The sequence below is a fragment of the Nicotiana attenuata genome, unplaced genomic scaffold, assembly GCF_001879085.1.
Source record: "Nicotiana attenuata strain UT unplaced genomic scaffold, NIATTr2, whole genome shotgun sequence".
NCBI classification, from domain to species: Eukaryota; Viridiplantae; Streptophyta; class Magnoliopsida; order Solanales; family Solanaceae; genus Nicotiana; species Nicotiana attenuata.
In genome coordinates this window covers 314,959-339,332 of record NW_017670954.1, presented here as the reverse complement: position 1 = coordinate 339,332, position 24,374 = coordinate 314,959, and the positions used below count along the sequence as shown (strand labels likewise).

Sequence of the window (24,374 nt, the reverse complement as noted above, 5' to 3'; positions counted from 1 at the left end):
ATTGATGGTTTTGGTGTTGTTTGAGGTGTTTTGATGACTGGAACAAGTTTGAATGAGGTTTTAGGATGTGTTGATACTTTTTATTGAGGTCCCGGGGGCCTCGTGGTGATTTCGGATGGCTAACGGGAAGTTTTGAGTCTTGGAATAATTGCAGAAATTGCAGCAGCAGTGCAGAGGATTTTTGGTCATCGCGATCGCGTAGGTGAAGTCGCGATCGCGTAGAAGGATTTTTGCAGGCCAGGTTATTGTTCTTCACGTTCGCATTAGTGGGTTCGCGATCGCGGAGGGTGAGTTCTTTGTGCTTCGCGTTCGCAGGTGTTTGGACGCGTTCGCGTAGGAGGCTTTGGAGTCCAGGCGAGTTTGTTCTTCACGTTCCCATGGAGTGGGACGCGTTCACGTAGTTGTGGAAGTTGAAGCATCGCGTTCACAGTTGTTTGGTCGCATTCGCATAGGTCATTTTTGAAGCCTGGGATTTTAATGCTTCGCGATTGCGTGACCTTGGTCGCGATCGCGATGAAGGAATTGCTGGAACTGGGCAGAAGGTTATAAATATTTCATCCGCGAGCTTAAGTCATTTTTCCTCCATTGTTGAGTATTTTGAGAGCTCTTTGGGAGAAATTGAAGAGGGATTCGAAGAGGATTGATTGGAGGTAAGTTTTATGAACCAAAAACGTGATTATATTGTGAAATTAACCTAGAAATTCATGGAAATTTAGCTAAAAGGGGAAGAACTAGGGCTTGGGATTTTGAAATTTTAAATTGGGATTTGAAGGGCCATTTGAGGTCGGATTTGAGAGTTTTTGATATGTATGGACTCGTGGCGAGATAAGGAACCCGTTGATTTGAAAATTTCTGAGTTTCGAGAAGTGGGCCCGGGGCTCGGGTTTTGCTAATTTTGAGATTTTTGATATTTTTCGATTACTTTCGCTTGGGCCTTGTTCCCTTAGCATATTGTGACGTATTCATTCTGATTTTGGATAGATTCGACGCACATGGAGGCCGATTTGAGGGGCAAAGGCGTCGCGAGCTAGAGATTTCGCCGGTTCGAGGTGAGTAATGGTTGTAAATGATATCCTGAGGGTTTGAAACCCCGGATTGCACATCGTAGTGCTATGTTGAGGTGACTTGCACGCCGTTTAGCAAGCGTGGAGTAGAGCACCGTTGGGGGTGTGACTTGGTCCGCCCCGATTGATGATTTTACCGCGTATTTGACTGAAATTTATTTGTTATCATCATGTTTTGGGCTAATTGCCATATTTGGGCTTCGTGCCAACTATTTGAACCCTTCGGGGATGCTTATCACTATTTCCTCACCGTCTTGAATTATTACTTGAACTTAGTCCTGTTGATATCTATTGTTTTTACAACTCAGCCACTTTTACTCAGATTTTAAACTTAAATGATATTTCTAAATGATGTTTTGGGCTGAGAACTACTGTTTTACTAATGCCCGAGGGGCTTGTGATGATTTTCGGACTGAGTGAGGCCGAGGGCCATATGTGAGGACATGCTGAGTGATATGAGGCCGAGGGCCTGAGATACATTTGTATGCCACGAGGTGGCTTGAGTGATGTGAGGCCGAGTGCCGAGTGATGTGAGGCCGAGTGCCGAGAGATGATGCCACGAGGTGGCTTGATATTGCGCTTGGGCCGTGAGGGGCCCCTCCCGGAGTCTGCACACTCCTAGTGAGCACCGTCGACGAAATATGTGGATCGGGCTGCACGCCGCAGCGATATATGGATCGGGCTGCACGCCGCGGTGATATGTGGATCGGGTTGCACGCCGCAGCGGTTACTATATGATACTATTCTGAGAGTGATCTGAGAGAGAGAGAGAGAGAGAGAGCCTGAGGGGCTGAGAGTGTTCTGAGAGTGAGCCCGAGGGGCTGGTACTGTTTTGAGTATAACTGGTCTTTTTACCTGCTATACTGTGATACTTGTGCCCGAGCGGATTTTCTGTACTTATCGGCACTAACTGTTTTGAAATCATTGTGTAACTGTTGAAAAGGTCATTTTCAAAAGAGGTTTAAACTGAGCTAAGATATTTCTAAAGATTTCACAGCTTCACTGCTTTTCTCAAACGATTTTACACCGGTTCTATACAGCATGTTGGTTGCTTTACGTGATTTCTTACTGCTCAGTTGTTATTTACCTTTATTACTCACTGAGTTGGAGTACTCACTTTACTCCCTGCACCTCGTGTGCAGATGCAGGTATTTATTCACCCGGTAGCGGGTTTTGGCAGATCGGAGGCAGAATTATAGGAGTTTAGCGAGGTGACTGCCAGTGTTCGCAGCACTGCTTTTTCTCTCCTTTGTTCATTATTCCTGTTTTGCATATTTTAGACCTTATAGTTGTATTTACACTCTAATAGATGCTCGTGACCTCTGACACCCCGACTAGGGCTGTGTGGGGTTGTACTTCCGCTAATCAATAAAATTAAATCATATTTAGACTGCTTATGAACTTTTTAACTGCTTAAAAGAGGTGTTCAGTAATGGTCTGGCTGGCCTTGTCTTCACGAGAGGCACCATCACGACCGGAGCGTGCTTTGGGTCGTGACAAGTTGGTATTAGAGCCTAGGTTTCATAGGTCTCACGAGTCATGAGCAGGTTTAGTAGAGTCTCACGGATCGGTACGGAGACGTCTGTATTTATCCTCGAGAGGCTGCAGAACCTTTAGGAAAACTTCACATTCTTGAATTCTTATCGTGCGTCCTTGATTCGGCTTGAAAAGTAACTCTTGCAATTCCTTCCACGTGTTCGCATGCGCACATGAGCGCTCAGTATCAGATGTGCCTTGATGGCTTGTTATTCCCCAATCGAGGGGCGAGAAGTGATCTCTGTGAGTTGATGTTGGGCCAGTCTAGAGGACTTGAGGCCAGATCATTGCCTATGGCTTGAGCACCGAGGTGCTGATTGTGTGAGCAAGTGCTCTGAACTTATATGTTCAGAATTGTCCCTATTAGTGGAAGTGACGGTCGCATGGCTATGTGACGAGTATGTTGTGACTGCAAGATGTATTCTATGAATTGGAAGCGGCGAATTATGGGTGTGTGAAGAATCTTTTCATGTTTCCCAGTTGATGGTGAAGTAAATTTCATGTTGCGGTATGAGTTCAGACTCAGGAAGACTAAGTGACGGCGTAATGTGTATAATGGTGGAAGGTATACAGAAGTGTTATATTGAGGCGAAGCAGGTGGGTTATCTCCTGCGGAGTGTTCTGAAGTGGTGTGATCCTTATGTGTATGATAGAAGATCTCATGTGTGATTGAAAAGTACGTGTTGAAATTGAAATTTCGGGTCGCTTAAGGGAGTGGGCTTAACTGTTGCGGGGATGAATGCGAGATTTGCAGAAGATTTACAGTACTAGATGATCGGTGTTTTCACAAGCTTACAAAGGATTTGAGTTTAATCTCATTATGGTATTGTGGCATCAATAGAGTATAAGTGTCATGAGTTATTGAGTGTATTCTGATCTATGGCTTCGAGCCAAGTGGGGGAATTTGCTATTGATTAGCTGATTGCTCAGTTATGTGCTATGTTGGTTCCGATTTGAGGCGTGTGGTGAATCAGTTCTGGTTGCGGATATTGAGCCCGAGGATGGCTCGAGTAAAGGAAATTTTGACTAAGGAAAGGTTATGTGCTGCAGTGTCAGAAGTTCCAATGAGGCGCTGGTTGTTCGGTTCTGTTGATCGGGTTAAGTGCAGTATGAATAGAGCGAATGACTCTCGAAAATGGCTCTAATGTGTTCAAGATGCTTCATGTAGCAATTGGGTATCTCAAAGTCGTATATGTGGTTAGAAACCAAGTTTTCATTGGAAGAGCTCAAGACTTGTGATATTTCCATGTTAATTATGGGATTCGATGTATTAGTACCAGGAAGATAAAGATAACGGATTTAGATTCGCAGGAAGTTCTTCAGAGTAAAGTATTTTGGAATGTGGTACTTTTGGGAATGTTTAAGAAAGTATTCAGCGACTTATGAGCCTTAGACAGTGTGGCTCTATTCTTGGTTCCGTGTGGTAAGTCTGAGTTGAGGAATTGTGGTGCTACAGCAAAAAGGAAATATCAAGTTGAAGATGAATCAGAAGGAGCTTTAGATGGGGTAACTTGGTAGCAGACCGGACCGATATGGTAAAGATATGATTTGTTCCTTATGTGTGTTCGAGGTAACGAGTTCTTATAAGTATTTTGCGGCAATGCTCGTTGGTTTTGATGGTTTGCTTAGCTTGGTCTTTAGAAGTATTCAGTCCCGACAGTTTAATTTATGCAAACGAAATTGAGAGAGTTCTTATTGATTTCTACCGTGGTTGGAGGGGTGTATTTTCTACGAATGTGAGAGGCATGGGATGTGTAATGATTATTCTTCTAGATGGGATCAATGGAAGTTCTTGGCTGGATGAGTTACAGTTCAGTTCTGAAAAGAAGTTCATAAAACTCTTAGGCAACGGGTGGCCTCAGATAATCAAGGAAATGGTACTGCTAATTGGATAGGATTTGACGAGAGTATATGTTTCAGAAAAAGAGTAATGTGATTAAACTGATGATACTTCGGTAGTATTGCGACACTTTCTTGTTGGGTCGAATGGTGATATTCGGGCTTGCTTGGTGGCACAGGGAAATTTTAGAGTATCTATCGTGGAATGATTGGGTATTAAAGGTGTGGCATGTGTTCGGACGGCGAAATTGGGATCGGATATGGTGATTCATGTGCTGTGTGGATGTGGAGACGGAAGTTCTCATATTCAGGCTATGATGTGGTATGTTAGATTCGAATGTGATGTTGGGGTTTAGACTGGTTGTCTCCGTGTTGGGTTATTCAGGACTATTGCGGTATGGGCTATGCCGGAATGCCACGGATTGAGTGGTGAGGTGCGTCAGCGTATGTTCTAGTAGAGTGGTTTATGTTTCGAAGAACCAGCGGACGGCCGGGAAGGATTGTTTTTCTTGATTGGGCCTTCATGATGGATGTCAGTGCAGAGGTTTCTACCATTGATTCAGTTCCGGTGTTGAGGGACCTTTCGAATGCGTTTCTTGTGGCCGGGCAGGTCGCCGAGCGAGGTTGTGGATTTTGGTATTGATTTGGTGCCGGGCACCATATCGTATGGCTCCGACAGGAGTTATAGTAGTGGAAGGAGCAGCTTTAGGCTTCCTTGGTAAGGGGTTCGTTGGCAGGCCAGTGTGGATGTGTGTTCTAGCTTGAGTCGGCTCGGTTGGCCCTGAACTTTATTGCTGAGGGACAGGTTGATTCGATCGTTTTTGAGCTTGTTAGTAATCTGGGGGATCTATGAGTGGCCTTCCTGTGTTGCGAGACGTTAGGATTTGTTGGTTATGGGCACATATGGTGCGGTTCTATTGGGGTTCTTAGTGGAAGTCGAGCAGGAAGAGTAATTGGGTGTGGCCCGGTGGATGGCGTATCGGTTATGTCGTATCGGGTTTGCGTGGTATATGTTACTTGATTCACCGTGGGTGTAACGATTTGCTTTGGTTCCAGACATCAGATTGTGCGTAGTTGTCAATTTCGAGCATAGTGACTTGAGGTGTCCCATGGGGAGCAGTGTTTAGATAGGACCGCGCATTGCAGCGTAGCTATGTGGAGATATGATCTTGCGGGTTCGATTCGTGTGTTCTATTCTATGATGTGAGACGGGCTCTCAGCCTTGTGTTGTGGTGGTACTGGTGAGCTTGAGTTACAGCTCTTTCATTTGAGTCATTTCCATGATTTGAACATGTTCAGATCGTTGCTTATTGGTGCGCGTATTATGCTAGTTATGGCTTAGGCCTCTATTGACATGTCGTGTCGCCAGAGTGGTGTGTTGGACTAGAGGAGATCGTTGGGATCATTAATGAATAAAACGGATTCGATTTCAGCTTGTTTGATGGGTAAATATCGAGGTTCAGCTCACAAATTTACTATGGTCCTTGCCAAAGGAGAAGTAGCCTTATGGATGGTTGATCTGAAATGGTTATAATTTATTGCGTGTTAACTTTATCATTGGCAGTATGTGGAAGTGTTGGAAGGAGATTTTAGTTGTTAGAGGTTTTCTATCGGTATTCGGTTGTTAGGTGCAACTGCTGTGATTATAAGTTATCGTTGCGAGTGCTTGAGTTATGTGGTATATCATGTGATTGTGCCTGAGATAGCGGATATGGTCTGTTACAGCTTGTTTGGACTTGTTCACAGTATAAATGTGAGATTCTGATCGCATTGAGGATTTCAGAAGCAGAAATGTGATTCTATGTTTTATGGACTAGGATGGATTGTGAAACTCCAGTGATGTTGTGTTATCGAACCTATGTAAGATAGGGTGACGTGGGATCACCCCCGGGTATATGCATGGTAAAGTTATTCAGCTATTGGTTGGCTTTTAGAACAACTCTGAGTACGTTCGAGGACGAACGTGTGTTTAAGTGGGGGAGGATGTAACGACCCGACCGGTCGTTTTGAGCTTTTGCACTTTGATCGCCAGTTCTCGGGCATGACTTGCCCCGTGTAATGAATTATGACTGATGTAGATCATTGGTTTTGGTTTTCAGGAAAATTTGGAATGAATTTGAAAGAACAGTCTCAGTTGAAAGGTTTGACCAAGAGTTGACTTATTTGTATATGAGTTCGGATCGGAATTTTTATGATTTGGTTAGCTTTGTTGGGTGATTTATGACTTAGGAGTGTGATCGGGAGTGGTTTTGGAGGTCCGGTGTAGAATTAGGCTTGAATTGGCGAAGTTAGTATTTTAGCGAATTCCGGTTGATAGGTGAGATTTGATCCGAGGGTCGGAATGGAATTCCGAGAGTTGTTGTAGCTTCGTTATGTGATGTGGGATGTGTGTGTAAAATTTCAGGTCATTCGGAGGTGGTTTGGTTGGGTTTTTGATCAAAAGTGTGTTTTCGGAAGTTTTTAGAAAACTTAGGCTTGAATCCGATGTGAATTGATGGTTTTGGTGTTGTTTGAGGTGTTTTGATGATTGGAACAAGTTTGAATGAGGTTTTAGAATGTGTTGGTACTTTTGGTTGAGGTCCCGGGGGCCTCATGGTGATTTCGGATGGCTAACGGGAAGTTTTGAGTCTTGGAATAATTGCAGAAATTGCAGCAGCAGTGCAGAGGATTTTTGGTCATCGCGTAGGTGAAGTCGCGATCGCGTAGAAGGATTTTGGCAGGCTAGGTTATTGTTCTTCGCGTTCGCATTAGTGGGTTCGTGATCGCGGAGGGTGAGTTCATTGTGCTTCGCATTCGCAGGTGTTTGGACGCGTTCGCGTCGGAGGCTTTGGAGTCCAGGCGAGTTTGTTCTTCGCGTTCGCATGGAGTGGGACGCGTTCGCGTAGTTGTGGAAGTTGAAGCATCGCGTTCGCAGTTGTTTGGTCGCATTCGCATAGGTCATTTTTGAAGCCTGTGGTTTTAATGCTTCGCGATCGCGTGACCTTGGCCGCGATCGCGATGAAGGAATTGCTGGAACTGGGCAGAAGGTTATAAACATTTCATCCGCGAGCTTAAGTCATTTTTCCTCCATTGTTGAGTATTTTGAGAGCTCTTTGGGAGAAACTGAAGAGGGATTCAAAGAGGATTGATTGGAGGTAAGTTTTATGAACCAAAAACGTGATTATATTGTGAAATTAACCTAGAAATTCATGGAAATTTAGCTAAAAAGGGAAGAACTAGGGCTTGGGATTTTGAAATTTTAAATTGGAATTTGAAAGGCCATTTGAGGTCGGATTTGAGAGTTTTTGATATGTATGGACTCGTGGCGAGATAAAGAACCCGTTGATGTGAAAATTTCTGAGTTTCGAGAAGTGGGTCCAGGGCTCGGGTTTTGCTAATTTCGAGATTTTTGATATTTTTCGATTGCTTTCGCTTGGGCCTTGTTCCCTTAGCATATTGTGACGTATTCATTCTGATTTTGGATAGATTCGACGCGCATGGAGGCCGATTTGAGGGGCAAAGGCGTCGCGAGCTAGAGATTTCGCCGGTTCGAGGTGAGTAATGATTGTAAATTATATCCTGAGGGTTTGAAACCCCGGATTGCACATCGTAGTGCTATGTTGAGGTGACTTACACGCCGGTTAGCGAGCGTGGGGTAGAGCACCGTTGGGGGTGTGACTTGGTCCACCCCGATTGATGATTTTACCGCGTATTTGACTGAAAGTTATTTGTTATCATCATGTTTTGGGCTGATTGCCATATTTGGGCTTCGTGCCAACTATTTGAACCCTTCGGGGATGTTTATCACTATTTCCTCACCGTCTTGAATTATTACTTGAACTCAGTCCTGTTGATATCTACTGTTTTTACAACTCAACCACTTTTACTCAGATTTGAAACTTAAATGATATTTCTAAATGATGTTTTGGGCTTAGAACTACTGTTTTACTAATGCCCGAGGGGCTTGTGATGATTTTCGGACTGAGTGAGGACGAGGGCCATATATGAGGACATGCTAAGTGATATGAGGCCGAGGGCCTAAGATACATTTTTATGCCACGAGGTGGCTTGAGTGATGTGAGGCCGAGTGCCGAGAGATGATGCCACGAGGTGGCTTGATATTGCGCTTGGGCCGTAAGGGGCCCCTCCCAAAGTCTGCACACCCCCAGTGAGCGCCGTCGACGAAATATATGGATCGAGCTGCACGCCGCAGCTATATATAGATCGGACTGCACGTCGCAGCGATATGTGGATCGGGCTGCACGCCGCAGCGGTTACTATATGATACTATTCTGAGTGTGATCTGAGAGAGAGAGAGCCCGAGGGGCTGAGAGTGTTCTGAGAGTGAGCCCGAGGGGCTGGTACTGTTTTGAGATACTGCCCGAGGGGCGAACTTTTATGTGCTTATCTTTCATATTTACTTGTCTTTTTACCTGTTATACTGTGGTACTTGTGCCCGAGGGGCGAATTTTCTGTACTTATCGGCACTAACTGTTTTGAAATCATTGTGTAACTGTTGAAAAGGTCATTTTCAAAAGAGGTTTAAACTGAGCTAAGATATTTCTAAAGATTTCACAGCTTCACTGTTTTTCTCAAACGATTTTACACCGCTTCTATACAGCATGTTGGTTGCTTTACGTGATTTCTTACTGCTCAGTTGTTATTTGCCTTTATTACTCACTGAGTTGGAGTATTCACTTTACTCCGTGCACCTCGTGTGCAGATGCAGGTATTTATTCTCCCGGTAGCGGGTTTTGGCAGATCAGAGGCAGAGTTATAGGAGTTCAGCGAGGTGACTGCCAGCGTTCGCAGCACCGCTTTTTCTCTCTTTTGTTCATTATTCCTGTTTTGCATATTTTAGACCTTGTAGTTGTATTTACACTCTAATAGATGCTCGTGACTTGTGACACCCCGACTAGGGCTGTGTGGGGTTGTACTTCCGCTAATCAATATCATTAAATCATATTTAGACTGCTTATGAACTGTTTAACTGCTTAAAAGTGGTGTTCGGTAATGGTCTGGCTGGCCTTGTCTTCACGAGAGGCGCCATCACGACCGGGGCGTGTTTTGTGTCGTGACAGCCCCGTCCGAACATACCTACAAGTTTGAAATGATAAAACGGACTCGCTCGAACCCTAGGAATACCCGAAACAACGCTAAATCTAAGAATCACCCCCCTAAAACCAATTGAATCAAACTTATGAACTTCAAGTTCTTCAATCTACTTCCGATGTGATAAACCACACTTATACTACTCGAATTGACACTAAAATTTACGTGCAAGTCTTAAATGACACTACGGATCTATTACCGGTCTCGAAATTCCATTCGGGCCTCGATAACACAAAAACCCGCTCCAAACCAAGTTTAAGGAACTTCAAAATCCTTATGGAATCAACTTTCACTATTAGGCACCAAAACGCTCCCAGGTCATCCAAAACCCGATCCGGACATACGCCCAAGTCCGAAATCATCATACGAACCTGCTGAAACCTTCAAATCCGGATTCCAAGGTCGTTTACTCAAAACGTTGACTGAAGTCAAACTTGGCCTTTTAAGCCAACCTTAAGGAATCAAGTGTTCCGATTTCAACCCAAACTCTTCCAAATCCCGAACCAACCGTCCCCGCAAGTCATAAATCAGTTAAAGCAAGTACGAAAATTCTTATTCAGGGGAACGGGGTTCTAGAAAGCAAAATGACCAGTCGGATCGTTACATCTATAATGTATGGTTACATACTTATACTTGGATATATATATATATATATATATATATATATATATATATATATATATATATATATATATATACATACATCTATCTTAGGCAATGATCGCCCGTGCCAGCACGGGCCCAATATTTGATAAAGTACTTCAAAAAGTCATAATACAAACAATTCAAAGAATCTAATATAGAGAATAATTTACAGTTGATAAGTCCCAAAATTTGGATTCCAAGTTTTATTTAAATCATACACAATGCGTACTTGGGACATATACTTGTAACTCTTACACCAATAAATACTTATAAAGGAGACCTATTATTTTGCAAACCCAAAAGTGACCATCCTCGGGGGAATAGCAAAAGAACATTGAAAACTGTATATTGTACGGACGCATGAAACAATCTCAAAATATGTGCTTTGGGTTCAAGCAATATTGTAACCATGCCTTCCTCCAACACTTGATATGCAGTCTCAGGAGCTACATATTCAAATCAATCTGCAATAATTTAAGAGACATACATTAGAGTTAAAGGAGGAAACTAAGGAAACTCCATGGCGACAATAAGTTGTTGAAGATTATACACTTTATGTTTAAGGTAGATACTCATTAGCACAAACTTCATTAAGCCCCTAGTGTAGAAATATCATTCGCTGCAAATGTGAATTAGTTACAAAATAAAAGTCATAAAATTTACCAACCAAGGATAATGACGTACACATAGAATAACTCAGACGCGTATATATCATTGTCCAGTTTCTATGCTTAAACTACTGCTCTATCGGGTTAAGCTTCTTAAAATCCTTGAATTGAACTTGGTTAAGCAGCTCTGCAAGAATTTCTGCAATTAATCAATTTAGTTTGATTTACTTCTCATGGTCGATAGACATTGAGTCGCTAAAACACCACTAGATGCAACAATCTTTGCTAGAAGAAAACGAATAAGAACACACCACATATATTATTAAGAGATCTTTCTGTTAGCAAATTGAAATCAATTCAAGTATGTGCATCAATCTTGATTGGTAACTTTCGCCAAAACAATACCTGCTAGTGACAACTAGAACCCTCTGTTAAAAAGGGTAAGTCTTCCAAGCCTAAAATTTAAAGCAATAACCGCGAAACATTTGTTACCAGTTCATTCACAAACTGACAATCTTGGTCGACAGCTTCGCATTCACTACGAATATGTCACCAATATGAAGATGATTTATAGAAAAATAATAATACAATACATGCTTTCTTTTTGGGGCATAGTTCTGGAATGGGATGCCAAGAAAGTAAAGAGTAGATTTCAACTACAAAGGACATCTAATTAAGAATATAAATAATTTTTTCCTAACTGCAAGATATATAAGGGATGCACGCTTGTTTACCATGTAAAAACATTATTTTCTGATCGTGTATAAAAGATTGTTGGACAGAAATAGCATCCATATAAAAGAAGCAAGTAATTATTGACAAACCTACATGAAGACAAATAATGTAATAAATCCAAATTCATATTTTTCAAATTGTGGATGTGTTATTATGGAGACCTTTCTATAAGCTTGTGTGTTCTGCCCCAGTGTAATTTGGCTTCTCCTGAAAAGGCTTATGGATAGAATTGAAAGGGCGGCATTTCAACCTGAAAATCTTATGTTGAGAAAAAGATATGAGGAGAATCCACGAAGCATAGTAGCAAAAACTAAATTTTGTATTCTCTAACCTGGCATTACAAAATTCAAATATCTAATGAGCGTGTAAAGGAGATGCATCATTTGACAGTAACAATATGCAACACCGAAATGCTCTTCTTATAGCAATTCAGCACAGACATGTGTATCTTAATCAGCTATATTGACTGCTCAAATCATATCAACCACCGAGGAGGAGGAACATTGACATCTCACATTGAATTTTACATTACACATCAGAGATATATTTAGCTCGTGGAGTTACTTTGTTGGTCTCTTTTTTATAAAAAAAATCCTAATGTTATTTCTTATGTAAGTGAAGCAACAAATAATAGTCAGGCATTAGTGGTCAACCAGCCTAAAATCTACCTTATAAATTGAAATTTAAAAGGAATCTAAATTTATAGGCCTAGGATATACTATATCGTCAAAGAAATACTCTACTTCTAAATTAAGTCAAATGTTGTGGAATACACCACATATAGTATCCGGGATGTGCTAGAAGTTCAATACTTGCATTTCAGTTTGACATAGCAGGGAAAAAATGCAACCAATTTGTTAAAGAGGATGTTAAACAACTTTTCAATTAGCAAAATACCTATTGGCGATACTTTCTTGTTCTATTAACATGTACAATACCATATTGCAACACAAAGAAATGAAAAAAGATCAAACAGGCAATTTTATCTAAAAGAAAGAATTTTGAGTTTGTCTAATCTCTTATAAATTTGTAAGAGAGGATACTTTGAAGTAAACATATAAAATAATGAGGAGACCAAATCCAACAAAACCATCTAGCATTGTTCAAGTTTTGTATTCTGGGAATGCAAGCTTGACCATGGAATCAGTGAAACATAAATTAAAAGCATGTTCATAAAGCACTATTTGCTATCTAGAGAAGCAATCACCAAGTAGTTACTGACTTTCACATGGCCAGTAACGGCTTGCACCTAGTATGAGCAATAAATACATATATCAAATCTCTAAAAGATTTTAGTGACTTAAGTAGAAAGCTAAACTCCAAGATGCAGTAACTTCAAAAATGCAAGGCCAGGGCAATGTCAGCTTATACTTAGTGGAGTTCATGATATTTTATACCAGTGCCGATATGTAGATTGATTTAAGGTTATGAACCATCTCTTATGTCCTCCATCACGAGTTCGAATGGTTCCTTTCATTCATAAGTCATAATTGACAATGGCATTATAATTAATATATCGGCGAGATTGAACTGAATTATAAAATAACGGAGGTAGGCAACATAAATATTTTTCCTGTATTCAGATTGCTTAAAATCATTATGCACAGAGGTGGCAAGCAATAACGTTACATGAGTTCATTGTGAGATTAACTCATGATTCAAAGAAAAAGAAGTGTGTGAACATCTAAAAACTTTTCTTCCAAGACTGCATATAGCTAATGTGTCACGACCCAAAATCTACTATGGGTCGTGATGACGCCGGACACCGTTGTCAGGCAAGCCAACTTAATATTTAATTAAACTCCAATTTTAACAATTTTTGAAAAGACCAAAAATTTTCCTTTAAATTTCCTAAGTACAAAAGTAGTTGCTTCATTTCAAATTAAATAATAGCAATCAATACAAAACATTTCAAAAACATCCCAGAACCCGGTGTCACAAGTGCATGAGCATCTACTGATAAGGATATCAAATACAATACAACATCCATCCGGAATACAATGGACAGAAAGAAAATACAATTTTACTAGAAGGGACTTTACAAGCTGTGGGCCGCCTCGCATACTGCAACTCACCTAGTCCCCGAATCATCCGTGCTGCTATCTAAAGTAACATATACCTGTGCAACAAAATGCACAAAAGTGTAGTATGAGTACGTAGTCAACGTGTACTCAGTGAGTATCCCGCCTACCCTCGAAGGGGTAGAGACGAGATGGTCAACCTGGACACTCACTAGCGGTCCAACAATAATACACTAAATGTGCGAGAAAATCATGGATTCATATAGCATGTTCTATTTCATAAAGCTGTAAAACAGGTAAACACCTTTTTAACAATTAACAAAGAATTTCAAGATTTACTTCTCTTCATTTTAATCAATTCATCCCAAGCCATGAAAGGCAATATCATCATTTAAGATTTCTCATGCATCAATATATAAAAGATATCATGCACAAATCATACCGAGGCGACGGCCCGATCCAACAGAAAATAAATGTGCACTTGCCGAGGGTCGACGGCGCGCATATAGGTGCATCTATTTCCCCGCTCGCGAATTAATCATGCGACGCGGTCAACATGAAATAAAATCATGCATGCGACGCAGGTACACATAGAGATACATGCTCAGTCAATCAAGTAAGAACTTATCAGGGAGTGTTTATCAAGATATATTCAACTCTCTTTTTATAACCTTTAAGAAGTAAGGTTAAATCCCTTTTAGAAATTCATTTACAAATTCCATGTGATATAAGCAATTTAAACTATCAAGGAGTTTACAAATAATCCAAGTATTCATGCTTTTGGGTCCTAGACTACCCGGACAATAGCATAATAGTAGCTACGCACGGACTCTCGTCACCTCGTGCGTACGTAGCCCCCACAAATAGGGGCACATAGCCAAATAATTCACCTATGGGGGCATTTCCCCCTCACAAGGTTAGAAAGGAGACTCACCTCGCTCCGAAGACTCATAACCGGCATTCTACATTCCTCCAAAGACTTGCACCAACGCACAATGCTCCAAAACTAGCCAATGATTGTACAAATCCATTAATATATGCTCAAATATTCATAACAAACTAATTTATAGCAATTCCTAACTCCGATTAAAAAGTTGACCAAAACGCCATCGGGCCCACGTGCCCGGAATCCAAAAAATTTCGAAGATAAAGTTTACCCATGGCTTCACTAGCTCAATTGTATAATTTACTCCTAATTCCATGCTCAAATTCGTGGCTAAATTCCAAGAATATAATTTTCTAGGTTTTCACCAAAAACCTCCATTTTCTACAATTTTCTAAGCCTAAATCCATACATAATTGAAGTATTCAACTCAAAAATAGGTGGGGATAACTTACCTTAACATAGATGACGAAAATCCCCTCTTTGAAGCTCCCCAAAATCGCCCAAGCCTTGAAAAATGAGAGAAATGAACTCCAAATCACGATTTTAAAACAAGCCTTCTGCCCAGCATCTTTCGCATCTGCGGACCCTGGTCCGCTTCTGCGGTTCCGCAGGTGCGGTCACCAGGCCGCTTCTGCGGTCCTCCCCGACCTCCCCAGCTTCCGCTTCTGCGACCCCCTCTCCGCAGATGCGGTCCCACTTCTGCGAAACCTTGACCACATATGCGGTCCTCAAAATCCGCTTGTGCGGCTCCCTTTCCGCTTCTGCGGGACCGCTTGTGCGCTCAACCCACCGCAGAAGCGAAAATTCCAGCAACCAGATCCTTCAGCTGTCCAAAAATCCCATTTTCAATCCGTTAACCACCCGGAATCCACCCCGGGCCCCCGGGACCCCAATTAATCATACCAACCAATCCCAAAACACATTACGGACTTGCTCAAGGCCTCAAATCACATCAAACAACGCTAAAATCATGATTCAACCCCCAATCCAAGCTTTATGAACTTTAGAACTTCCAACTTCTACTTTCGATGTTTAAACCTATCAAATCACGTCCGATTGACCTCAACTTTTGTACACAAGTCATATTTGACATTACAGACCTATTGCAACTTCCGGAATCGGATTCCGACCCCGATATAAAAAAGTCCACTTCCGGTCAAACTTCTCAAAAACCTTCAAATTTCTATCTTTAGCCAAACGGCTCCAAGATGGCCTACGGACCTCCGAATTCACTTCCGATCGCGCTCCCAACTCCAGAATCACCATACGGAGCTATTCACAGTCTCGGAATCCTAAACGGACATCGACAACACTGAAATGCACTTCAAGCCAAACTTATGAAATTTCTTCTAAAATGCTAACTTCCACAATAGGCGCCAAAACACTCCCGGGTTATCCAAAACCCGAACCGGGCATACGCCCAAGTCCGAAATCATCATACAAATATGCTGGAACCTTCAGATCCTGATTCTGAGGTTGTTTACTCAAAGATCCAATCCTAGTTCGTTCTTTCAACTTTAAGCTTCTGAAATGAGAATTCTCTTCCTAAATCAACTCTGAACTTCCCGGAACTTAATTCCGACCATGCGCACAAGTCATAATACCAGATTTGAAGTTGTTCATGGCCTCCGACTGCTGAACGGAGCGCTAGGACTCAAAACGACCGGTCGGGTCGTTACATTCTCTCCCACTTAAACAAACGTTCGTCCTCGAACGTGCTGAGAACTATGCTGGAGTAGTCTGAAATCACTAATTGACACCTCATGTATCTTCCCGTGCCACCATAACTCAGTTGAGCATGTCAGCTCGATCAATTTTGAAGATATTCCCTTTTTATTAAAGCAAATAAGCCTTAGGGCCCAATTCCAACATCCGAAATTCTATGCCCGACCTGTTTCCAACATACGGTCACCATATCAATCACCACACGCTGTACCCAAACATGATTGTATAACTTTGCTGAATTCATACCTTGCATCACTTTACTCACCGGACCACGATGACATATTCTGTTCAACTTAGTTGAACTTCCACGAATCTGGTGCTCCAATTGCACCCCATAACATACGCAGGTCTTACTCCAACTCTTACAACACCGTCACAACCGAAGAGATGTGAAGAAATTCATAATCAACAGCCGAGTCAACCAATCATTGAGTCTATACTTCTGACAGGAAACATTACCATATTCTGAACCAAATAGCGATCTTCGCTCCCAATATACTCTACATAGTCAGATTGCACTGATCCTGAATCCAATGGTCTCATCTCACCCAGCACGAACTGCTCAGGCAATAAGCCACCCCGGACATAATCAAAAGTCTCATGTGATTCCACAATGTGCCAATAGGCTACCTATTAGAGTGCGATACAAAAAGGATAGTGAACTCTGAAAAGGATTTTCAACTACCCCGCTCGCGAATCAAGCATGCGACGCGGGCACACAGCTAATATGAGCTTCCTTCAGAAAATAGGAAACAGACACAAAATAAACAGATATGGGGAACTGTGCTCAACATCACACTGTTGCGATGTACCACCCGACTCAAATATCATAGATCTCCCATAAGGAGATTGCCCACCGAGCGAAATTTGCTCATTACAACCATAATACCGAATATCGGTCATAAACATGCTAACTGCATAATACCATCCCTGAGGGAACTATAGCGTCATAAGCTACCAAACTCAACCACAACTGGGGTGCGATATACAAACTGAATCTCAAGAGCCATCTTGCTCATAATACATCATTTCTACACGGATTCTCAACGTATAAGCAATTTCTCAAGCCGTCTCACAACTCGCACGGCGCAACGCATCACTTCATGAAATATATCAGCCAATGAAATAACACCCTGACTGCTCCCACATAAGGAGCGCATTGCTGAAATGAACACAACCGGCCTCACACAGGGCCCAAATTCTCATTTACATCCATCCACCGACCTCAAGTCGATCCTGATCAAACCAACTAAGCCAATAACCTTTCAAGGGTCCATACGAATTTTCCTCTTCTCATAACACACAAGGACAACCATCATAACCGGAGTACTCATCCGTAGTCCACAACTCAGAATCTGAGTGCCCTCCAGGCACATATTCTCAACTTATCAATATCATCCCGAATTTCCATACTTAGTCTAGATCTTAAATCAATCAAGTGATTACGTGCCACATTTATGAAACCTTCCTGTGGGACACTCCCCCACAATCTACCATAACAATTTACTTGGTCTTACCTCCAACCCACCGACCGCACTAACGCTGAAAAGCGATCAAGAATCATTAACCATGATATAAGCTCTCTTTACAGAACACCAATCTCAGGTGACGCTGAAGACAATGCCGACTTACTTCAAACACCGAAACTTCTTCCCTGCTCATCCGAGCTCGTGATATCCTTACCAGCACCAAGCCGCACCCTTGATCCTCACTTCGAATTTCCATGCTACTCACTGCACCCAATGTGCCAACATACAATAGAACACGATTTTAACATTAACATTTTAACACATCATCGTATAAGAACCTTCTACTTAACTCACTTCCGGAGTACCATAGCGGCACACGGGCGAATTTTTCATAACCGTAAAATATGCAAATCTCTAAGTAGTGGTCTAAGCCACCATAGCCCTTCCGGAATCTGCTTCCACACAACAAGCCATAACAGAAGAATGCTTCTGAATATCATCAATTGTGGCGGCTGACAAGCCTGATATGCCCGTCACAATCACTTACATAACTCGATCCCGCTGAAGAAACTGACTGCCAATACCAATATGCCAAATTCAACTATGGCCATTCAACTACCTTCTTCCCATTTATCCCTGATTGCCTTAAAGATATTACTGATTTCTTCCAACACATAACATACTCCCTCTGCACTCATCCTGAGTGACCTCGAATCACGAGATCATGTTGTCTCAAATCCTGCGAACCATTTCATATCCCTCAAATGCTACATCTCAAGTTAAAATGTCATAGAACGTTCTGAGTCTCCATTCGTAAGCTGCTGCAAAAGCTTGATTCTCAACTGCACCTATAGGCTCGAAATCATTAAACATCATGCTTCATCTTTTGAATTTTCACTAGGACCGCTGCTGAGAGCCACCCGCTCTGACTTGGCCTCGAATATAATCAACTCCATGAGTCTCCCATCACATGAGTATCCCTTTGGCAAAGAACCCTCCGAATCACTCCCCTTGGAACCCGCATATATATAAAGCAAAGCCCTGAATCTTTTCCCCAAGTCTGAACATGGTCCAATAAGGCCAACGATAGCCTACCAATATGCTTAATAACCAGAAACTTAGCAAGTAATCAACTCTGCAACCCCATCACAAGCGGTGGGACTCTCCCACTTAGCTTGAAGTCACATTTTCACCAATCTGGAACTCACTCGTCCTTTTTATTTCTTATTGACATAACCTTGCACAATCAACCGCCAAAATTCTCGAGATCTCTCTGTAAAACCCCCCTTCTTATACTCTAAATCATCATCATCCACCACATTCGCACGATCGATCCTTTCGCTACATACCCGATAAGATACTTCGCAGAAGCCTCGCCAACCACGCGACTGCTAATCTGCTCACTTGGCTAACCCACCTATAGAAGGCTCTCCTCGGCACCTTCCAACACTGCTGCACAGGGTACAATTACTATGACATCAATGACCCTTCTTGAGTCTGAGCTCACACTCCAGTTGCACAGGTCCATTTTACCCCTTGTGGACATCATTGAAATGTGCGACAACATCCTCCCAATTCAAAGCCATGCTGCATCCTTCTTCATTTAAGCGACTCCTTTCCGTTATATTAAACCTCCGGCCGCACAAGAACCCCTACTTCACATTGAATCCGTAGCCCCCAATCACCGATCACTAATATTATCAAATCACTCCAAACTCTCCTTAAGGTACGTGGTCCTTCCACTACAAGCCCATATACATCTCCCCCACTCTCCCACTTTGGCGGAACTCATCCCCTTAATCGACTACTCAACCTTTGCTTCATATACCTGGCCTTTTAGCAATTTAAACCCCGCCTGACACTTCCCACATGCCTTTCCCATCCTTTGTTGCTCAGTTGCTGCCCTAATAAGATTTATCTTCATGGAACTCGAATCCTCAATTTGCTACTAGCTCCAAACCTTTCCGAAGGTCATCTTTCTCGAACCATTAACAATAGAAATACTGATTCAATCCTGAACAACCGCATCCTGCGATATCTGATAGTTGTATCTCCGATACTATTTCCCAATACCTTGCCTCAAAGGCAAATTGTAGAAGATCATAACACCAACAAACTTAATACGCCCAATTAGGACAACAACACCCCAACATAGAAGAAAAAAAAATCCACCACGTTTGTAATTACCAAATCTCATTACTTCCACCAGTCCACATCCGACTCTCCTTAGTTCGATTGCCTTTTCCTCCCGGGAATAAATTATTGAATCTCTTGATTATGCACTTAGTAAACCTCCCTTGAAATCATTCACTGCCCTGACACGTGGGCAACACCCTACCATCATATTACTACTGCAGAATAGTCATTTATAAGCATCGCGGTAACTTGTGCCTAGCCTCAAAGCCCTCGAAAATACCGCTACTGGGCTGAAACAATAAAATATTCTTCCATAAGAAGACGACAATAATCTGATTAGCTATACCGGAAGAAACATCCCGTATCACGTCTGTAGCACCATTACGGTTCCTCAATTCGATTTATGACAAGCGGTCGCGTCGTATAGGATTGAGAGGAAAGAAACAAAGGCATAAGCCTCACATGAAATCGAATCGCACGACAAGGAATCAAGAAGGGAAGTACTCCTAACAGTCCTGCAGCCTCCCGAGGATAAGTACAGACGTCTCTGTACCGATCCGCGAGACTCAACTAGACTTGCTCAAGACTCGTGAGACCCTAGGAACCTAGTTCTCTAATACCATGTTGTCACGACCCAAAATCCACTATGGGTCGTGATGGCGCCGGACACCGTTGTCAGGCAAGACAACTTAATATTTAATTAAACTCCAATTTTAACAATTTTTGAAAAGACCAAGATTTTTCCTTTAAATTTCCTAAGTACAAAAGTAGCTGCTTCATTTCAAATTAAATAATAGCAATCAATACAGAACATTTCAAAACCATCCCAGAACCCGGTGTCACAAGTGCATGAGCATCTACTGATAAGGATATCAAATACAATACAACATCCGTCCGGAATACAATGGACAGAAAGAAAATACAATTTTACTAGAAGGGACTTTACAAGCTGCGGGCCGCCTCGCATACTGCAACTCACCTAGTCCCCGAATCATCCGTGTTGCTATCTAAAGTAACATATACCTATGCAACAAAATGCACAGAAGTGTAGTATGAGTACGTAGTCAACGTGTACTCAGTGAGTATCCCACCTAACCTCGAAGGGGTAGAGACGAGATGGTCAACCTGGACACTCACTAGCAGTCCAATAATAATACACTAAATGTGTGAGGAAATCATGGATTCATATAGCATGTTCTATTTCATAAAGCTGTAAAACAGGTAAACACCTTTTTAACAATTAACAAAGATTTTCAAGATTTACTTCTCTTCATTTTAATCAATTCATCCCAAGCCATGAAAGGCAATATCATCATTTATGATTTCTCACGCATCAATATATAAAAGATATGATGCGAAAATCATACCGAGGTGACGGCCCGATCCAACAGAAAATAAATGTGCACTGGCCGAGGGTCGACGGCGCACCTATAGATGCATCTATTTCCCCGCTCGCGAATTAATCATGCGACGCGGCCAACATGAAATAAACACATACCCTGCTCGCGAATCATGCATGCGACGCAGGTACACATAGAGATATATGCTCGGTCAATCAAGTAAGAACTTATCAGGGAGTGTTTATCAAGATATATTCAACTCTCTTTTAACAACCTTTAAGAAGTAAGGTTAAATCCCTTTTAGAAATTCATTTACAAATTCCATGTGATATAAGCAGTTTAAGCTATCAAGGAGTTTACAAATAATCCAAGTATTCATGCTTTTGGGTCCTAGACTACCCGGACAATAGCATAATAGTAGCTACGCACGGACTCTCGTCACCTCGTACGTACGTAGCCCCACAAATAGGGGCACATAGCCAAATATTTCACCTATGGGGGCATTTCCCCCTCACAAGGTTAGAAAGGAGACTCACCTCGCTCCGAAGACTCATAACCGGCATTCTACATTCCTCCAAAGACTTGCACCAATGCACAATGCTCCAAAATTAGCCAATGATTGTACAAATCCATTAATATATGCTCAAATATTCATAACAAACTAATTTATAGCAATTCCTAACTCCGATTAAAAAGTTGACAAAAATGCCCTCGGGCCCACGTGCCCGGAATCCAAAATTTTTCGAAGATAAAGTTAACTCATGGCTTCACTAGCTCAATTTTATAATTTACTCCTAATTCCATGCTCAAATTCGTGGCTAAATTCCAAGAATATAATTTTCTAGGTTTCCACCAAAACCTCCATTTTCTACAATTTCCCAAGCCTAAATCCATATATAATTGAAGTATTAAACTCATAAATAGGTGGGCATAACTTACCTTAACATAGATGACGAAAATCCCCTCTTTGAAGCTCCCAAAAATCGCCCAAGCCTTGAAACTGAGAGAAATTAACTCCAAATCACGATTTTAAAACAAGCCTTCTGCCTAGCATCTTTCGCATCTGCGGACCCTGGTCCGCTTCTGCGGTTCCACAGGTGCGGTCACCAAGCCGCTTCTGCGGTCCTCCCCAGCTTCCGCTTCTGCGACCCCCTCTCTGCAGATACGGTCCCGCTTCTGCAGAACCTTGACCGCATCTGCGGTCCTCAAGCCTTTGGCCAAAATTCGCTTCTGCGGCTCCCTTTCCGCTTCTGCGGGACCGCTTCTGCGGTCAACCTACCGCGATGTGAAAATACCAGCAACCAGATCCTTCAGCTGTCCAAAAATCCCATTTTCAATCCGTTAACCACCCGGAATCCACCCGGGGCCCCCGGGACCCCAATTAATCATACCAACCAATCCCAAAACACATTATGGACTTGCACGAGGCCTCAAATCACATCAAACAACGCTAAAATCATGATTCAACCCCCAATCCAAGCTTTATGAACTTTAGAACTTCCAACTTCTACTTTCGATGTTTAAACCTATCAAATCACGTCCGATTGACCTCAACTTTTGCACACAAGTCATATTTGACATTACAGACCTACTGCAACTTCCGGAATCAGATTCCGACCCTGATATTAAAAAGTCCACTTCCGGTCAAACTTCTCAAAAACCTTCAAATTTCTATCTTTAGCCAAACGGCTCCAAAATGACCTACGGACCTCCGAATTCACTTCCGATCGCGCTCTCAACTCCAGAATCACCATACGGAGCTATTCACAGTCTCGGAATCCTAAACGGATATCGATAACACTGAAATGCACTTCAAACCAAACTTATGAAATTTCTTCTAAAATGCTAACTTCCACAATAGGCGCCAAAACACTCCCGGGTTATCCAAAACCCGAACCGGGCATACGCCCAAGTCCAAAATCATCATACGAATCTGCTGGAACCTTCAGATCCTGATTCCGAGGTCGTTTACTCAAAGATCCAATCCTAGTTCGTTATTTCAACTTTAAGCTTCTAAAATGAGAATTCTCTTTCTAAATCAACTCTGAACTTCCCGGAACTTAATTCCGACCATGCGCACAAGTCATAATACCATAAATGAAGTTGTTCATGGCCTCCGACTGCTGAACGGAGCGTTAGGACTCAAAACGACCGGTCGTGTCGTTACACAATGTGACAATCTAGTTTTCTGACCTATTTTCAGTGTGAAGCGATAAGCCTCTTATAACATTATTCTGGATATATAATTATGTATGTTGATTCTTATTGATATATATCAAAAGCAAAAAAGTAACTCAAATAATTAGACAATATTTATAATTACATAAACTACCAAGAAGTTAAGAAGAAATAAAATAGTGCGGTACTTAAAAGATGATGTGCAGACAGAGGAACAGATAGGTACCACAACCCATAGGCCATTGAAAACTGAAACAAAGAAGATGAAATAAATAAAACAACAAAAGCATCAAAAATAAGGAGGTGCAACCCAAAAAATTGGAGAAACGCGCAAACAACAGAAACAAAAAGATTAATAATGGATATGCAACTGAGAAATCAAGAGAATAGTAATCCATGAACTGTTTCTGCTCTATCAAATTCTGGCTTCAAGGAAAACAACGCATATCTGTCAAAGTACCAGACATGAGTAAACCAAAATTAGGGAAAAAGAGTGGAGAGAAACCCATCACAACTCACAGGTACAACAAAATCCAAAACCAAAGAGGAGATGGAGAAATCTAGGAATTAAATGAAAAATCTAATGGCCGGAGAGACCAAGAAACTAAAGAAAGAGGCTGAAACAGAGCAATGACTGAACAAAAGAGATTTAGATAAAACTCAAGTTTGCACTTCAAAAAGGGATTCTTACTTGGGTTCTTGATCTCGTTGCTACGCTTTGGCTATGGTGGATTATTTCTGTATCACTCTTTCTCTGTGCATTGTTAATGGTTGATTCCTTTGAATACAGTGGGTTATGCCAAGAATATTCCAGATTGGAATTGGCTTGCATACACGGGAGGAGAGACCAAAAAAGATGTTAAGAGTCGGAGAGAGCAGAAAGATACGTGGCTGTTTAATTGCAGGTTTGCAGACACGTTACTTGGGAGATTTTGTCAAAAGTCCCTAATACCCTTAGCTTGAAATTTATTGGCAAGAAACAGCCAGGTTGAAACCCTGGCATTTCTATAATAAAGTAACGCCAGCGTTTATATATATATATATATATATATATATATATATATATATATATTATATATATATATAGAGAGAGAGAGAGAG

General features: G+C 41.8%; 2 long non-coding RNA genes across 2 annotated transcripts; both read right to left on the bottom strand.

Annotated features, from left to right (window-relative positions):
• Positions 1–10,302: 10,302 nt before the first annotated feature.
• On the bottom strand, positions 10,303–11,426 carry LOC109244769. Its single transcript, XR_002070726.1, has 2 exons — positions 10,860–11,426; positions 10,303–10,639 (listed from the first exon to the last, which is right to left on the bottom strand). It is a non-coding gene; the product is annotated as an uncharacterized LOC109244769 (long non-coding RNA).
• Positions 11,427–23,370: 11,944 nt separating this feature from the next.
• LOC109244768 lies at positions 23,371–24,261 on the bottom strand. Its single transcript, XR_002070725.1, has 2 exons — positions 23,965–24,261; positions 23,371–23,721 (listed from the first exon to the last, which is right to left on the bottom strand). It is a non-coding gene; the product is annotated as an uncharacterized LOC109244768 (long non-coding RNA).
• Between the last annotated feature and the right edge of the window lie 113 nt (positions 24,262–24,374).